Raw genomic sequence first — 19,022 nt, 5'->3', positions numbered from 1 at the left:
TTGGTTTTGTCTTCCAAGCTTCCTCTTTCATCCTATTCCAAACATGCTCAATGATGTTCATGTCTGGTGACTTGGCTGGCCAGTCCTTGAGCACCTTGATCTTCTTTGCCAGGAGGAACTTTGTTGTAGAGATGGATGTATGAGATAGAGCACCATCCTGCTGCAGAATTTGACCCCTTTTATCCTTGGGAATGTAAGAGGTAGCTAATACGTCTTGATATTTTAGGCTATTGATATTGCCTTCCACCTTGCAAATGTTTTGCACACCCCCATACTGAATGTAACCCCAGACCATGATCTTTCCACCACCAAACTTAACTGTTTTCTGGATCCATACGGGCTCCAGTAGGTCTCCTGCAGTATTTTGGCAGCTGTGGTGTAATTCAACTGAAGATTCATCAGAGAAATCCACCTTCTGCCACTTTTCCAGCGTCCATCTGTTTAGCAGGCTGTGGGAATTGGCAAATGCCACACGTTTTTTAATTGCCTTTTGTTTAGTGCTGGCTTCTGGGCACTGATTAGACCATGGAGGCCATTTCAAGACAGGAATCCTTCAAATTGTTCTAGTTGACACAGGGACTTGAGGTGGCCAGGCCTGTTGGAGCTCTGCTGCAGTGGAAGAGGGGCTAGCTTTGGATTTTCTAACCAACAAACATTCCTCTTGAGCAGTTGTCTTGCAGGGTCTGCCAGACCTGGGCTTGTCAAAAAAATCTCCAGTCTCTTCAAATCTTTTTTTAATTCTTTGTTCTTGATGCTGAGACACATTAAAAGTGCCAGCCACCTCTTTAGTGTATCTGGTCTTCAGCCTCTTGATAATCAAGGCTTTGGTCGCAGGGTGGATTTTTGGCATGTTGTCAGAGGTCAAGTTGCAGTTCAAGTGAAGGTCTATGGTGTTGGTTTTCTTTTTATACACACACCCACTAATTAACCGATCATTTAGTTAGCACAGGTGAGGATGTAAACTAGGATTGGGCGACAAAACTTTTGTCTTGCCAAAATCTGACTTTTCTGTATTCAATAAATGATCAATATTTCAGCAACTTTATTTTCATAACCTAAACCAAATTTGGGAGGGTTTCAGCTTTCAAAAGAGTAATTTATGAAACCAATGAATGAATTTAAAGTCAGGTTATAAGCTTTTATTTACATAACATGGATAAGCCACAGAACTTCTGTCAGGGAGGGGAGATGAGTGGAATAGTGATGCTGACGATGGCACAGTCAGCAGTAACCATCTTTGTAGCCATTTTCAAACTGTGCAGGAGGGGACAGCCTGTGTCTCACATCTACTATTGCTGCACACAGCCTGAGTCACATCTTCTATTGCTGCACACAGCCTGTGTCTCACACCTTCTTCTATTGCTGCACACAGCCTGTGTCTCACACCTTCTATTGCTGCACACAGCCTGTGTCTCACACCTTCTTCTATTGCTGCACACAGCCTGAGTCACATCTTCTATTGCTGCACACAGCCTGTGTCTCACACCTTCTATTGCTGCACACAGCCTGAGTCACATCTTCTATTGCTGCACACAGCCTGTGTCTCACACCTTCTTCTATTGCTGCACACAGCCTGTGTCTCACACCTTCTTCTATTGCTGCACACAGCCTGAGTCACATCTTCTATTGCTGCACACAGCCTGTGTCTCACACCTTCCTCTATTGCTGCACACAGCCTGTGTCTCACACGTTCTATTGCTGCACACAGCCTGTGACTCATACCTTCTTCTATTGCTGCACACAGCCTGTGTCTCACACCCTCTATTGCTGCACACAGCCTGTGTCTCGCACCTTCTATTGCTGCACACAGCCTGTGTCTCACACCTTCTTCTAGCGGGAGCGGGTTACTGATGGGAAGCCATCGGGGCCGAGAACACAACACTGGTGCAGGGAGAGACAGTTACCGCCAACCTATCGGGAGTGACCGTCGCAGCCGTCTGTGGGACTTGTCCATCCAGCCGTTTGTTTTACCAGAGACTCCGTGTACGTTACTGGCTGACTAAGTACCACCGTGCCATCTGGCACTGCGCTGCCCCCGCGACCCTGCACCTGGCCAAGCCCCGCAATCCACCTTACAGTCAACAACTCCGGGCCCCGGGACTACCAAAATCCCCCTACCCACGGAGGGGAGAGAAACATCTTAGCTGCTCCCTGTCATCGCTCCCATACAGAGCAGCGGTGGTGCCCCAACCTCACCACACACCGTGGGTGGCGTCACAAACAGACATCCCAAACCCCAACAGACCACCCCTTTCACTCACGGGCGAGAAGCGCCGCTCGAGGTCCCGGGATCCGGCCCACCGCTCGAGCCACCGAGCAGCGGCAGCACCAGCCGGACCCGAGCCGCAAGCGCGGTCGAGCAGCACACCCCCCGCCCGCGACACCTGTGTCTCACACCTTCTTCTATTGCTGTACACAGCCTGTGTCTCACACCTTCTTCTATTGCTGCATACAGACTGTGTCTCACACCTTCTTCTATTGCTATGTAATGGGATCAACAATTCAGACTGCATCATTAATGTAGAAATGGATCTGAATACTGTTTCAGCAATTGCCCACAAGGGGGCAGTGTCAGACTGTGCAATCACAAACACAGAGGTGGGAAATCCCCTACTGCAGCTTGTGTGTGAAAACCAGGAAGGAAAAAAAGTGCGGGAAGGTTGTTCAGCTCCAGAGCTCAGCCAGAGGAGAGCTACGTGTGGTCTCCCTGAACAGAGGGATCTTTTGCCACCGGAGTCTTGGAGAAATCACCCTGTGGAAGTGGTTTCTGCCATTCCCGGTCTGCAGGACTTTGTTTTCACCAAGGATCTAACCGGACTGCAGAGCATCGCACCCAGAGTGCAAGTGCAGGGGCTGTGATCTCCCTTCTTCTGCTCGGCGTGCCCCGGGACTAAAAGACTGATTAGAATCCGTTACCAGCGGGGGAAGATCAAAGGAAAAGACCGAGGAGCTGCATCCCTTCAGCGCTGGACCGGGACCCATCATCGTGAGACTCCAGGCCTGCGACGTGGGAGCGGCATCTTCTTCCGGGATAGACTGGTACGTGATTGTAGGGAAAGTTAGGGAAAGTTGCCGCCATTTCTTTGTTGTTTTTTTTCCTTTCTTCTTGCTGCGTACCCGGAAGGAGTGAAAATCCAGGGACTCCACTATTCTCATGTGCGCAGATAGTTCGGTTGATTGTATTATAAATATGTTTCCTAGTAAAGAAATGTTACTACCGGTAAAATCTGAGTATGGGGATTTTGTTGGAATAGAGCATACACACACACCCGCGGCCCTACCACCGGTCGCTTTATGTGGCGTAGTCGGCAGGATGTGTGACCAACAAAATCATCCCCCGGTAGTAACTTATAACCGGACAGCTCCCCCGCCGTCTATTGTCAATCAGGTGAGGAAGTTTGACGGACGGAACTATCCTGTAACTGAATGGACTGAACAACTTAAGATAGTGGGGGAAATGTATAACACTGATCCTAAGACCTTAGCAGAAATGGCCATGCTAACATTAGAAGGGGAAGCGTGGACGACAGTCAGGCTGGAGACGGTTAGGGGCCAGCGTACGTTGGATGACTTGGTGCGGGTGCTGGAGAACACCTATGGGCCGACCACATATGCGGGAACATTGCGCTATATGTTCTTCCGGCGTACTCAACTCGAGTCGAAGGACATTCCTCAATATGCCAATGCCCTTCAAGTGCTACTAGAACAAGTCGGTAGAAACGAAGAACAGATAGCTAGTACGGGTACCCGTGACCTGGTGTTGAGAGATCAGTTCGTGACCAGATTGAGAGACCCGTACCTTAACCGCTCATTGCAAGATCTACTCCGGATAAATCCGGCCTTTACGTTCACTGAGGCCAAACAAGAAGCTATAGAACGTTCAAGGGGACCTGTCGTGGAGACACAGACATATACCGCGGCTTGCAGGTCCATATCTGGTATCGGGACTCCGAACAGCAACACGGAAGAACTGAAACAGATGGTGGCAGAGTTGCAGAAACAGGTGTTACAGCTCACCTTAGACCAACAGGCGGGCCGGCAAGCGAGACAACAACCCAGCCGGCCGATGGGAAGATGCTGGACATGCGGCGATCCCCGCCATAGAGCCAACCGTTGCCCCCAGAACTTTCAAGCTCCTCCACAGTCCGATCTACCAGAACCAGCAAGTCATGTCCCACAACAGTGGCCGCCTTTAAACTAGACGCCCCTGCCAAAGAGGCTCACTCGGCAGGGGATGCCAAAGAGAGGGGTGTAGGAAAACAGAGCCAGCCACGGAACAAACTTGCATCAAATAGCCCCACCCTGGAAGTATTACTGGAAGGGATCGCCGTACAACGGTTAATGGATACTGGGTCTCAGGTATCCACCATCTCCGAGCAGTTCTACGAAGAATGTGTTAGGACCGGGAGGACGGGCAGGCCCAGGAGGTGGATCCACTGGGCTGAACACCTCACCGAGGGCGAGGTGCCCAGTAGCCGGAGCACTATGGGTAGCAGGACAGTCCGTTCAGAGGAGTGGAGTGAAGAAGTCCCTGGGACCACGGAGTCTCTGAAGGCAGTCCGGGTGACGGAGCTCAGGTTCGGAGGCCGAGATGATGGCAGGCAGAATCCGGAACCAACGGAGCGAGGAGGTGGGTCACCACACGGATCCGGAGACGGTAGGGACTGACGAGACTGCGGACAGTGACCGTTCGTGGTTCAGGAATCGTCAGGACCGGTTGGCGAGGCAGGAACGACTCTACAAGAGAGATATGTGAGTACGGGGCAAAACACAGGAAGACCTGACTCCTAGCTTAGGAAACACGAAGAACAGGCCCCGCCCACTTGGAAAGGAACCCCCTATATACCCTGCACCTGAATCTTCAATATCCTGTTGGAGGACGCTGGCCCTTTAAGAGAGGGTCAATGACCGCGCGCGCGCGCCCTAATGCGCATGCGCGAGGCCCGGGTGCCAGAAGCCAGAGCAGGGAGCGGTGCACAGGAGGCAGGAGCGTTCAGCATTGCAGATGGGCGCCGGGACCGAGGATCGGGTTGCCTGGAGGACGCAGGTGAGTATGCAGGGAGGCCGTGGAGCGGGGGACGCCTTGCAAAGGAGCCGGTGAGCGTGGCAGGGGAGCCGGGGAGCGTGGCCGGGGAGCCGGGGAGCGTGGAAGGGGACCCGGTGAGCATGGCAGGGGAGCCGGTGAGCATAGCAGGGGGGCCGGTGAGCGTGACAGTACCCCCTCCCCCACGCCCCCTTCCCCGCAACCGGGACAGGAAGGCACGAATTAGGGGAGTACCCACGTTCTCCCGGGGTTCCCAGGACCTATCCTCAGGACCATACCCAGCCCAGTCCACCAGGAAGAACTGTCGGCCCCACATGGTCTTCATGGCCACGATATCCCTTACCGCATAGATGTCATCGTCAGCAATAGGAGGAGGAGCAGAACTGGCAGCAGCGGAGAAGGGACCAAGGACAACCGGCTTGAGCAGGGAGACATGGAAGGAGTTGGGTATCCTCATCGTGGCCGGAAGCTGTAGCTTGTAGGAGACCTCATTGATCTTGCCAATGACTTTAAACGGCCCGATGTAGTGAAGACCCAGCTTGTACGATGGTAGCTTCAATCGGACGTACTTGGAAGCAAGCCAGACCAGATCTCCTGGAGAGAAACATGGAGGATCCAGACGCCTCTTGTCTGCGTGTCTCTTCATCCGCAGGGAAGCACGTCCAAGGGACGCCTTGACAGAGTCCCAAATTGTTGAAAAGTCACAGACTACAGCATCAGCAGCAGGGACATCCGAGGAAGAGGATACAGGTAATGGGACGGAAGGCTGAAGTCCGTAAATGACATGGAAGGGAGAGCTGGAGGAGGACTCACTGACGTGGTGGTTATGGGAGAATTCAGCCCAAGGAAGAAGCGTGGACCAGTCGTCGTGATGGGCGTTAACGTAGTGACGTAAGAAGGAGGTCAGGATCTGATTGACTCGTTCCACTTGGCCATTCGACTGAGGATGGTAGGCTGAAGAAAAGTCCAGAGTCACTCCCAGATGTTTGCAGAGAGCCCTCCAGAAGCGGGAGGTAAACTGAGTTCCTCTGTCGGACACAATGTGTGATGGAAAGCCATGCAACCGGAAGATGTGCTGTATGTAAGCGTCAGCGAGTTCCTGGGGAGAGGGGAGTCCAGCCATAGGGACGAAATGAGCCATTTTGGAGAAACTGTCCACCACGACCCATATGACTGTGTGTCCGGAGGACAAGGGCAAGTCTGTAATAAAGTCCATTGCTATGTGTTGCCACGGAACGGAGGGAATAGGCAGCGGCAGAAGACGACCATATGGCAGGTGTTTGGGTGTCTTGTTCCGGGCACAAGAGGAGCGGGCTGAGACAAAGGACGCGACGTCCGTGCGAAGGGATGGCCACCAATAGTGACGTATAATTGTATTCCATGTTCTTTTCTGACCGGCATGGCCGGCTATTTTCGAGGCATGGCCCCAGTGCAACACTTTTTGTCTGTCAGGTTCTGAGACATAGGTCTTCCCGGGCGGTATCTGGGCCAGAGAGGCAGGAGCCACAGGAATGATTTTGGTTGGGCAGATGATGGGTTGGGATGTCTCCTCCTCCTGTTCCATGGGCACGAATGACCTGGACAAGGCATCTGCTCGCACATTCTTATCCGCGGGCCGAAAATGGAGCTGAAAATCGAACCTGGCAAAGAACAAGGACCACCTGGCTTGTCGTGGGTTCAGTCGCTGAGCAGACCGCAGGTATTCCAGGTTCTTGTGGTCCGTGTAAATGATCACGGGGTACACTGCTCCCTCCAGAAGGTAGTGCCATTCCTCCAGAGCCAGTTTGACTGCCAATAGCTCTCGGTCACCGATGGTGTAGTTGCGTTCAGGCGCTGAGAAGCTCTTGGAGAAGAAACCGCAAGTAACCATCTTCCCAGAGGAGGACTTCTGCATGAGTACTGCTCCGGCTCCAGAGGAGGAGGCATCCACCTCCAAGGTGAACTGTCGGTTTAACTCAGGACGGTGGAGGACCGGAGAGGAAGCAAATGCCCGTTTCAGGGAGCCAAAGGCGGCGTCGGCCGCAGGGGACCAGTCCTTTGGATTAGCCCCCTTCTTGGTCAAGGCAGAGAGAGGTGCAGTCAGGGCAGAGAAGCGAGGGATGAACTGACGGTAATAGTTCGCAAATCCAAGAAACCGTTGGATTGCCTTCAGTCCAGAAGGAGGGGGCCAGTTGAGAATGGAAGAGACCTTCTCTGGGTCCATCTGCAGACCGGTATCGGAGATAACGTAACCCAGGAAGGGAAGAGAAGACTGCTCGAAGACACACTTCTCGTACTTGGCGTACAAACGATTCTCTCGCAGTTTTTGCAGTACCAGCTGCACGTTCTCTCTGTGGGTCTGGAGGTCCGGAGACAAGACCAGGATGTCATCCAGATACACCACCACACAAACGTAGAGAAGGTCCCGGAACACGTCGTTCACTAATTCTTGAAAGACCGCCGGTGCGTTACACAGGCCGAAGGGCATCACACAATACTCGTAGTGCCCATCGCGAGTGTTAAATGTGGTCTTCCATTCGTCCCCAGAGCGGATGCGGACCAGGTTGTAGGCACCCCGAAGATCCAACTTGGTAAACACACGAGCTCCTCTAAGCCGATCAAACAATTCGGGGATGAGCGGCAGGGGGTATTTATTCTTCACGGTGATTTGATTCAATCCCCGGTAGTCAATGCAGGGGCGCAGGTCGCCCTCTTTCTTCTTGACGAAGAAGAAGCCTGCTCCAGCAGGAGAGGAGGATCTCCGGATGAATCCCCTTGCCAGGTTCTCAGTGATGTAGGCAGACATGGCCCTTGTTTCAGCAGGGGACAAAGGATATATCCGTCCTCGAGGTGGTGTGGTTCCCGGGAGTAGGTCGATGGCACAGTCGTATGGACGATGTGGCGGCAGTACCTCTGACTCCTTTTTATCAAAGACATCCGCGAAGGACCAATAGGCCGAAGGCAGTCCTGGTAGGGACTCCGGAACCGGAGGTCGTCGGATGGGCTGTATGGCCCTCAAGCAGTTCTCGTGGCAAGAGGGGCCCCATCGGGTAATTTCGCCAGCGCGCCAGCTGACCGACGGTTCATGTGTCCGTAACCAGGGGAGTCCCAGCAGGATTTGATGAGACATATGCGGGAGGACGTAGAAGGCGATTTTCTCAGTGTGCAGGGCACCGATGCGTAGTACAACAGGCTCGGTGATCCAAGTGATGGTGTCAGAGAGGGGTCTCCCATCTACGGAGGCAATCACGAGGGGTTTGTCGAGTGGAGTAACCGGTACGAGGTACTTGTCCACCGTGGCCTGCTGGATGAAATTGCCTGCTGCCCCGGAATCGAGGTACGCCTCTGCCGTGAACCGCGTCTCTCCTGCTGTCACTTGCACAGTCCACGTAACCGGGTCTGAGAGAGTCCCAGCACCTAGGGTGGCCTCTCCTACCAACCCTAGGCTTTGGAGTTTCCCGGCCTCTCTGGACAGGAACGTAGCAGGTGTGTGCCCTCTCCGCAGTAGAAGCAGAGGCCCTTTGCGAGCCGTTCTGCTCGGCGTTGTTCGGACTGCCGCAAACGGTCAATCTGCATGGGCTCATGGACAGAGACACCAGACGACGCTGACTGAAGTACGGCGGGCTTCTGCGGAGGAGAGGAATGCCGTATCGGACGTCTCTCACGGGACACCTCTTTGGATCGTTCCTGGAATCTGAGGTCCACGCGGGTGGCTAGTGCGATCAGGGCATCCAGGGTGGAAGGAACATCGCGGCCTGCCAGCTCGTCCTTAATAGGACTGGAGAGTCCTTCCCAGAAGGCGGCGGTGAGGGCTTCATTGTTCCACCCCAATTCTGAGGCCAAGGTGCGAAAGCGGACGGCATATTGGCCCACCGTCGAGGTCCCCTGACGTAGCCTGAGGAGTGATGAGGCGGACGCGGCGGCACGGCCGGGTTCGTCAAAGGTGGTTCTAAACGCCTGCAGGAATTCCTGGATGTTAGCAGTTACAGGGTCCTCCTTCTCCCACAAGGGGTTCATCCAGGCCAGTGCCTCACCCTCTAGATGGGACATCACAAACGCCACTTTGGCTTGGTCGGAGGCAAACAGATGCGGCAGCAGCTTGAAGTGGAGGGAACACTGATTCAAGAATCCTCTGCAGGTCTTAGGATCTCCGGCATATCGGGGTGGAGAGGCCAAGCGGAGGTTAGAGGCTTCCGAGGAAGCCGCCACGGAAACCGCAGCCGTGGACTGTGCTGCAGAAGCCTGGGATGCCCGGGACGTGGCTGTTGCTTGCAGCGTGTTCAGGCGGGTATCCACTGAGGACATAAAGGCCAGCATGCGGGACTGGGTCTCGCGCTGTCGGACGAGTTCCTGCTGCATACCGCCCAGCTGGGCCGCTAGTGCTTCGGCGGGATCCATGGCCTGTTCTTACTGTTAGGACCGGGAGGACGGGCAGGCCCAGGAGGTGGATCCACTGGGCTGAACACCTCACCGAGGGCGAGGTGCCCGGTAGCCGGAGCACTATGGGTAGCAGGACAGTCCGTTCAGAGGAGTGGAGTGAAGAAGTCCCTGGGACCACGGAGTCTCTGAAGGCAGTCCGGGTGATGGAGCTCAGGTTCGGAGGCCGAGATGATGGCAGGCAGAATCCGGAACCAACGGAGCGAGGAGGTGGGTCACCACACGGATCCGGAGACAGTAGGGACTGACGAGACGGCGGACAGTCACCGTTCGTGGTTCAGGAATCGTCAGGACCGGTTGGCGAGGCAGGAACGACTCTACAAGAGAGATATGTGAGTACGAGGGAAAACACAGGAAGACCTGACTCCTAGCTTAGGAAACACGAAGAACAGGCCCCGCCCACTTGGAAAGGAACCCCCTATATACCCTGCACCTGAATCTTCAATATCCTGTTGGAGGACGCTGGCCCTTTAAGAGAGGGTCAATGACCGCGCGTGCGCCCTAATGCGCATGCGCGAGGCCCGGGTGCCAGAAGCCAGAGCAGGGAGCGGTGCACAGGAGGCAGGAGCGTTCAACATCGCAGATGGGCGCCGGGACCGAGGATCGGGTTGCCTGGAGGACGCAGGTGAGTATGCAGGGAGGCCGTGGAGCGGGGGACGCCTTGCAAAGGAGCCGGGGAGCGTGGCAGGGGAGCCGGAGAGCGTGGCCGGGGAGCCGGGGAGCGTGGAAGGGGAGCCGGTGAGCATGGCAGGGGAGCCGGTGAGCATGGCAGGGGGGCCGGTGAGCGTGACAGAATGTCTAAAGCCGCGGGTTGCCTATGACCCTGATACCGCCATCAAGATCAAAGCAGCCAATAATCTACCCATTCCGGTGACGGGAGTTGCCTGGATGAACACCGAAATCTGTGGCCAAGATCTCGGGAAGAGAGGGATAATCGTGGTCAGGGAAGGCTTTGGATCAGAAACGCCCATGATTATTGGGATGAACATCTTGAAAGACCTGAATCTGGTGTTGTTTACCAAGAAGGGGCCCAAGTACTGGCAAGAAGTGACCGCACATAGGGCCACCCGCCGTGCCTTTCAGCAAGTGGTCCGGACCTGCAACCTCCAGCGAATGACAGAAGAACTGCCGCTGGCCACGGTCACCGTACCCCGCCATACTAGGATCACCTTACCAGCTGGGAAAGAGAGTTATCTCACTACCCCTTAGCACCACGAGACAGCTTGAAGGCGTGGAGGTGCTGATTGAGCCACGCTCCCCGAAGGAAGGGAAGCTGAATCCACTAGTCGCTCGAACTCTAGCAGTAGTGAGAAAGGGAAGAATTCCTGTCAGGCTGGGCAACACGGCTAACGTGAGCGTTGACCTAGAAGCCGGGACACAGCTCGCCCGAGTCTACGCTCTAACCGAAGAGGTGAACCCTATGAGCCCCCTCCAGTTTGTACCGTCTACAGAGGGAGATTGGACAGTGACGGTCTCTGCCATGGCCGCTGTCGCGGGTGACACCAACGCGGGGCGAGAACTACGAGAGAAGTGTCAGTTGGACGTATCCCAATACTCCAAACGGGAGGTGTCCCAGGTGGAAGAGCTACTTCAAGAGCATCAGGCGTCCTTTGCCCGGCATGACATCGACTTTGGGTGCACCACCAGTATCAAGCACGAAATCCCCACCGGTGACACTGCTCCTATCCGTGAAAGGTACCGCCAAATTCCTCCCCAGCAATACCAAGAAGTGAAAAATCTCCTGAATTCCATGTTACACGCGGGAGTGGTACGAGAAAGCCAGAGCCCCTGGGCGGCACCGGTAGTGTTAGTCAAGAAGAAGGACGGATCCCTGAGATTCTGTGTGGACTACCGCCGTTTGAATGCTTGCACCATCCGGGACTCGTACCCTTTGCCAAGGATCGAAGAATCCCTGACAGCCCTGAAGAAAGCCAAATACTTCTCTTCGTTGGATCTGGCCAGCGGATATTGGCAGGTACCTATGCATGAGAAAGATAGAGAGAAGACTGCTTTCATCTTCCCCATGGGCCTGTACGAGTTCGACCTGATGCCCTTTGGTCTGAACAACGCGCCGGGGACTTTCCAGCGGCTGATGGAGCGCTGCTTGGGAGACTTCAACTTCGACTTCACCCTCATCTACCTGGACGACATTGTAGTCTATTCGGCCACATTTGAAGAACACCTGCAGCAGCTGGGCCGTGTGTTCAGTAGGTTGAGAGAACATGGCCTGAAGTTGAAACCCAGCAAGTGCCATCTTCTGCAGCCCGAGATCAATTACCTGGGCCACCGGATCTCAGCCGAAGGTGTCCAGCCATCTTTAGAGAAGATAGCAGCCGTACGGGATTGGCCGCAGCCCACAAATGTCAAGGAGGTCAGGGCTTTCCTGGGGTTGGCCGGCTACTACCGCCGGTTCGTCAAAAACTTCGCCCGACTTGCTGCACCCTTGCATGACCTGCTTCGAGGGACCACCAACAGCCCCATAGGACGACCCATCAGCTGGGGGCCCAGCCAGGAAGAGTCCTTCCAAGCCCTAAAGGGCGTCTTAACGTCTCCCCCTATCCTGGCATATGCGGACTACAACCTGCCCTTTCAACTACACACCGATGCCAGTCTACAGGGTCTAGGGGCAGTACTCTCACAGGTACAAGAAGGCAAGGAATGGGTCATAGCCTATGCCAGTCGGTCCCTACATGAGGGCGAGAAGAACCCCACCAATTATAGCTCGTTCCGGCTGGAGCTGTTGGCCCTAACGTGGGCTATGGCGGAGAAATTTGCAGGGTACCTCACGGGGACCGAAGTACTAGTCCTGACCGATAACAACCCGTTGGCCCACTTAGAAAATGCGAAGCTCGGAGTCATGGAGCAGCGTTGGATGGCTCGGCTCTCCAAGTTGAATTACAAGATCAAATATAGGGCTGGATCTGAGAATCAAAATGCGGACAGCCTGTCTAGAGTGTCATACCCCTTACTCAACCGAGACCGGGATGAAGAATTAGAAGGGGACGAGACGCCTGACTTTGCAAAGCTCGCCCAACAGATGGTGGATTACCGCCAGTTCGTTGTGGGCGAAGCTGGAACTCCAGTGGGAGTCGCCTTGCCACCCCAGGAGTGGTGCAGGATCCAGGACCAGAACCCTGAATGGGCTCTACTCAAACAATGGGTGAAGCGGCAGCAGAAGCCTCCCGCCGATATACGGGCACGACTGTCTACCGGGACCTTGACCCTGCTCAGTCAGTGGGACCGGCTGATTCTGAGAGGAGTGCTATACCGGAAGGTTCTCTTGTCGCACATGCTGGAGGAATGCACACAAGTTGTGGTGCCTGATCAATTGGCCCGTGAGATGGTGGCCCAAGCCCACAAAAGGAATGGACACTTCGGAATAGACAAGACCTTTCGGTGGATTCAACAGTCCATCTATTGTCCGGGGCTCTGCAAGCTGGTTGAAGACGTCTGCCAGACCTGTCGCACCTGCGAACTACACAAGTCCCCTGAGCAGCGTGCACCTGTTCAGACAATTAAAACATCCAGGCCCCTTGAGCTGTTGATGGTGGACTATCTGCTGATTGGGACGGCGAGCAGTGGCTATCAGTACTGTCTAGTCATGGTGGATCACTTCACAAAATTCGCTGTCTCTACCAAAGACCAGACGGCTGAATCGGCTGCTCGGGCCATCTGTCGACAGTTCATCCACGTCTACGGGTGCCCGGAGAGGTTGCACTCCGACCAGGGGGCTTGTTTCGAAGGCCGAGTCATCGAAGAGCTGCATCGGATGTATGGGATCCAGAAGTCGAGGACCACTCCTTACCACCCACAAGGGAACGGTGCATGTGAACGCTTCAACCAGACCCTACTCCAGCTGATCCACACCTTGGCCGATGATAGGAAAGACCAATGGCCCCAATTCCTTCCTGATCTAGTATGGGCCTACAACAACCAGGTCCACTCTGTGACTGGCTACACCCCACACACCCTTCTCTTTGGCCGCCCCGGAAAAGGGGTCCATGACCTGGACCTATTCCGCCCTGGAGATGATGTCTGCCATAACTACCCTTCCTGGCTAAATGCTCACCGACAGAAGATGGAGACTGTACACCGGCTGGTGAGCCAACAAATCCGGGGCCAGATACATGCTGACCCACTCCCCGTGCAAGAGCAGCCCTTGAAGTTGGGACAGCTAGTCCTGCTCCGTATCAAGAAGCCCCAAGGGAAACTTCGAGCCAAGTGGGAGACTGAGGTCTACCGGGTAATCGAACGCCCCTACCCCAACGGGCATGTATACCGAGTGCGGGGTGAAGACAGTCGCAGCATCCGCACTGTGCACCGAAATATGTTGCGTCCCTGCCGATCCCAGCCTGACTCAACCACCACAGTACCCGGAGGGGGTGACGCTACCAACACGACTGACGTCACGGACGTTTCCCAGCATAGTGATCACGTTGACTCTGAGATCGGTGACCCACCTACACAACCCAGTTCTTCCCCCGGAGTGCTGACTGAAGTGGGGCGTAAAGACAGTGACAGGGAGGGGAACAACCGACCCTTGAGACGCACTGACCGCACCACTGCTGGGATCCCGCCCGGGCGGTCTTACAGGGACCAGTATGTATGGCCCACTTCTCAACCAACCCCTGTGACATCTGCAGTCATCGCTGCCTGGGAACCGACGGTAGTTGACAGGGACTGCCAACCTTTAAGTGGGGGGGTATGTAATGGGATCAACAATTCAGACTGCATCATTAATGTAGAAATTGATTTGAATACTGTTTCAGCAATTGCCCACAAGGGGGCAGTGTCAGACTGTGCAATCACAAACACAGAGGTGGGAAATCCCCTACTGCAGCTTGTGTGTGAAAACCAGGAAGGAAAAAAAAATCCGGGAAGGTTGTTCAGCTCCAGAGCTCAGCCAGAGGAGAGCTGCGTGTGGTCTCCCTGAACAGAGGGCTCTTTTGCCACCAGAGTCTTGGAGAAATCACCCTGTGGAAGTGGTTTCTGCCATTCCCGGTCTGCAGGACTTTGTTTTCACCAAGGATCTAACCGGACTGCAGAGCATCGCACCCAGAGTGCAAGTGCAGGGGCTGTGATCTCCCTTCTTCTGCTCGGCATGCCCCGGGACTAAAAGACTGATTAGAATCCGTTACCAGCGGGGGAAGATCAAAGGAAAAGACCGAGGAGCTGCATCCCTTCAGCGCTGCACCGGGACCCATCATCGTGAGACTCCAGGCCTGCGACGTGGGAGCGGCATCTTCTTCCGGGATAGACTGGTACGTGATTGTAGGGAAAGTTAGGGAAAGTTGCCGCCATTTCTTTGTTGGTTTTTTTCCTTTCTTCTTGCTGCGTACCCGGAAGGAGTGAAAATCCAGGGACTCCACTATACTCATGTGCGCAGATAGTTCGGTTGATTGTATTATAAATATGTTTCCTAGTAAAGAAATGTTACTACCGGTAAAATCTGAGTATGGGGATTTTGTTGGAATAGAGCATACACACACACCCGCGGCCCTACCACCGGTCGCTTCAGCTGCACACAGCCTGTGTCTCACACCTTCCTCTATTGCTGCACACAGCCTGTGTCTCACACCTTCTTCTATTGCTGCACACAGCCTGTGTCTCACACCCTCTATTGCTGCACACAGCCTGTGTCTCACACCTACTATTGCTGCACACAGCCTGTGTCTCACAACTTCTGTTGCTGCACACAGCCTGTGTCTCACACCTTCTATTGCTGCACACAGCCTGTGTCTCACACCTTCTATTGCTGCACACAGCCTATGTCTCACACCTTCTTCTATTGCTGCACACAGCCTGTGTCTCACACCTTCAATTGCTGCACACAGCTTGTGTCTCACACCTTCTTCTATTGCTGCACACAGCCTGAGTCACACCTTCTATTGCTGCACACAGCCTGTGTCTCACACCTTCTTCTATTGCTGCACACAGCCGGTGTCTCACACCTTATTCTATTGCTGCACACAGCCTGTGTCTCACACCTTCTATTACTGCACACAGCCTGTGTCTCACACCTTCCTCTATTGCTGCACACAGCCTGTGTCTCACACCTTCTTCTATTGTTGCACACTGCCTGTATCTCACACCCTCTATTGCTGCACACAGCCTGTGTCTCACACCTTCCTCTATTGCTGCACACAGCCTGTGTCTCACACCTTCTTCCATTGCTGCACACAGCCTGTGTCTCACACTCTCTATTGCTGCACACAGCCTGTGTCTCACACCTACTATTGCTGCACACAGCCTGTGTCTCACACCTTCTGTTTCTGCACACAGCCTGTGTCTCACACCTTCTTCTATTGCTGCACACAGCCTGTGTCTCACACCTTATTCTATTGCTGCACACAGCCTGTGTCTCACACCTTCTATTGCTGCACACAGCCTGTGTCTCACACCTTCTATTGCTGCACACAGCCTGTGTCTCACACCTTCTTCTATTGTTGCACACTGCCTGTGTCTCACACCCTCTATTGCTGCACACAGCCTGTGTCTCACACCTTCTATTGCTGCACACAGCCTGTGTCTCACACCCTATATTGCTGCACACAGCCTGTGTCTCACACCTTCCTCTATTGCTGCACACAGCCTGTGTCTCACACCTTCTATTGCTGCACACAGGCTGTGTCTCACACCTTCTTCTATTGCTGCACACAGCCTGTGTCTCACACCTTCTTCTATTGCTGCACACAGCCTGTGTCTCACACCTTCTTCTATTGATGCACACAGCCTGTGTCTCACACCTTCTTCTATTGATGCACACAGCCTGTGTCTCACACCTTCTTCTATTGATGCACACAGCCTGTGTCTCACACCTTCTTCTATTGCTGCACACAGCTTGTGTCTCATACCTTCTATTGCTGCACACAGCCTGTGTCTCACACCTTCTTCTATTGCTGCACACAGCCTGTGTCTCACACTTTCTCTTGCTGCACACAGCCTGTATCTCACACCTTCTCTTGCTGCACACACCCTGTGTCTCACACCTTCTTCTATTGCTGCACACAGCCTGTCTTACACCTTCTATTGCTGCACACAGCCTGTGTCTCACACCTTCTTCTATTGCTGCACACAGCCTGTGTCTCACACCTTCTTCTATTGCTGCACACAGCCTGTGTCTCACACCTTCTTCTATTGCTGCACACAGCCTGTGTCTCACACCTTCTTCTATTGCTGCACACAGCCTGTGTCTCACACCTTCTTCTATTGCTGCACACAGCCTGTGTCTCACACCTTCTTCTATTGCTGCATACAGCCTGTGTCTCACACCTTCCCCTATTGCTGCACACAGCCTGTGTCTCACACCTTCTTCTATTGCTGCACACAGCTTGTGTCTCACACCTTCTTCTATTGCTGCACACAGCCTGTGTCTCACACCTTCTCTTGGTGCACACAGCCTGTGTCTCACACCTTCTTCTATTGCTGCACACAGCCTGTGTCTCACACCTTCTTCTATTGATGCACACAGCCTGTGTCTCACACCTTCTTCTATTGATGCACACAGCCTGTGTCTCACACCTTCTTCTATTGCTGCACACAGCTTGTGTCTCACACCTTCTATTGCTGCACACAGCCTGTGTCTCACACCTTCTTCTATTGCTGCACACAGCCTGTGTCTCACACTTTCTCTTGCTGCACACAGCCTGTATCTCACACCTTCTCTTGCTGCACACACCCTGTGTCTCACACCTTCTTCTATTGCTGCACACAGCCTGTCTTACACCTTCTATTGCTGCACACAGCCTGTGTCTCACACCTTCTTCTATTGCTGCACACAGCCTGTGTCTCACACCTTCTTCTATTGCTGCACACAGCCTGTGTCTCACACCTTCTCTTGCTGCACACAGCCTGTGTCTCACACCTTCTTCTATTGCTGCACACAGCCTGTGTCTCACACCTTCTTCTATTGCTGCACACAGCCTGTGTCTCACACCTTCTTCTATTGCTGCACACAGCCTGTGTCTCACACCTTCTTCTATTGCTGCACACAGCCTGTGTCTCACACCTTCTTCTATTGCTGCATACAGCCTGTGTCTCACACCTTCCCCTATTGCTGCACACAGCCTGTGTCTCACACCTTCTTCTATTGCTGCACACAGCTTGTGTCTCACACCTTCTTCTATTGCTGCACACAGCCTGTGTCTCACACCTTCTTCTATTGCTGCACACAGCCTGTGTCTCACACCTTCTTCTATTGCTGCATACAGCCTGTGTCTCACACCTTCCCCTATTGCTGCACACAGCCTGTGTCTCACACCTTCTTCTATTGCTGCACACAGCTTGTGTCTCACACCTTCTTCTATTGCTGCACACAGCCTGTGTCTCACACCTTCTCTTGGTGCACACAGCCTGTGTCTCACACCTTCTATTGCTGCACACAGCCTGTGTCTCACACCTTCTTCTATTGCTGCACACAGCCTGTGTCTCACACCTTCTTCTATTGCTGCACACAGCCTGTGTCTCACACCTTCTTCTATTGCTGCACACAGCCTGTGTCTCACACCTTCTTCTATTGCTGCACACAGCCTGTGTCTCACACCTTCTCTTGCTGCACACAGCCTGTATCTCACACCTTCTCTTGCTGCACACACCCGGTGTCTCACACCTTCTTCTATTGCTGCACACAGCCTGTCTCACACCTTCTATTGCTGTACACTGCCTGTGTCTCACACCTTCTTCTATTGCTGCACACAGCCTGTGTTTCACACCTTCTTCTATTGCTGCACACAGCCTGTGTCTCACACCTTCTTCTACTGCTGCACACAGCCTGTGTCTCACACCTTCTCTTGCTGCACACAGCCTGTCTCACACCTTCTTCTATTGCTGCACACAGCCTGTGTCTCACACCTTCTTCTATTGCTGCACACAGCCTGTGTCTCACACCTTCTTCTATTGCTGCACACAGCCGGTGTCTCACACCTTCTTCTATTGCTGCACACAGCCGGTGTCTCACACCTTCTTCTATTGCTGCACACAGCCTGTGTCTCACACCTTCTTCTATTGCTGCACACAGCCTGTGTCTCACACCTTCTTCTATTGCTGCACACAGCCTGTGTCTCACACCATCTTCTATTGCTGCACACAGCCTGTGTCTCACACCTTCTATTGCTGCACACAGCCTGTGTCTCACACCTTCTTCTATTGCTGCATACATCCTGTGTCTCACACCTTCCCCTATTGCTGCACACAGCCTGTCTCACACCTTCCCTTATTGCTGCACACAGCCTGTGTCTCACACCTTCTATTGCTGCACACAGCCTGTGTATCACACCTTCTATTGCTGCACACAGCCTGTGTCTCACAACTTCCCCTATTGCTGCACACAGCCTGTGTCTCACACCTTCTATTGCTGCACACAGCCTGTGTATCACACCTTCTATTGCTGCACACAGCCTGTGTCTCACAACTTCCCCTATTGCTGCACACAGCCTGTGTCTCACACCTTCCCTTATTGCTGCACACTGCCTGTCTGTGTCTCACACCTTCTATTGCTGCACACAGCCTGTGTCTCACACCTTCTTCTATTGCTGCACACAGCCTGTGTCTCACACCTTCTTCT

Source organism: Anomaloglossus baeobatrachus, chromosome 2 (genome assembly GCF_048569485.1).
Source record: "Anomaloglossus baeobatrachus isolate aAnoBae1 chromosome 2, aAnoBae1.hap1, whole genome shotgun sequence".
NCBI lineage: Eukaryota > Metazoa > Chordata > Amphibia > Anura > Aromobatidae > Anomaloglossus > Anomaloglossus baeobatrachus.
Note: the sequence above shows the minus strand (reverse complement) of the source record.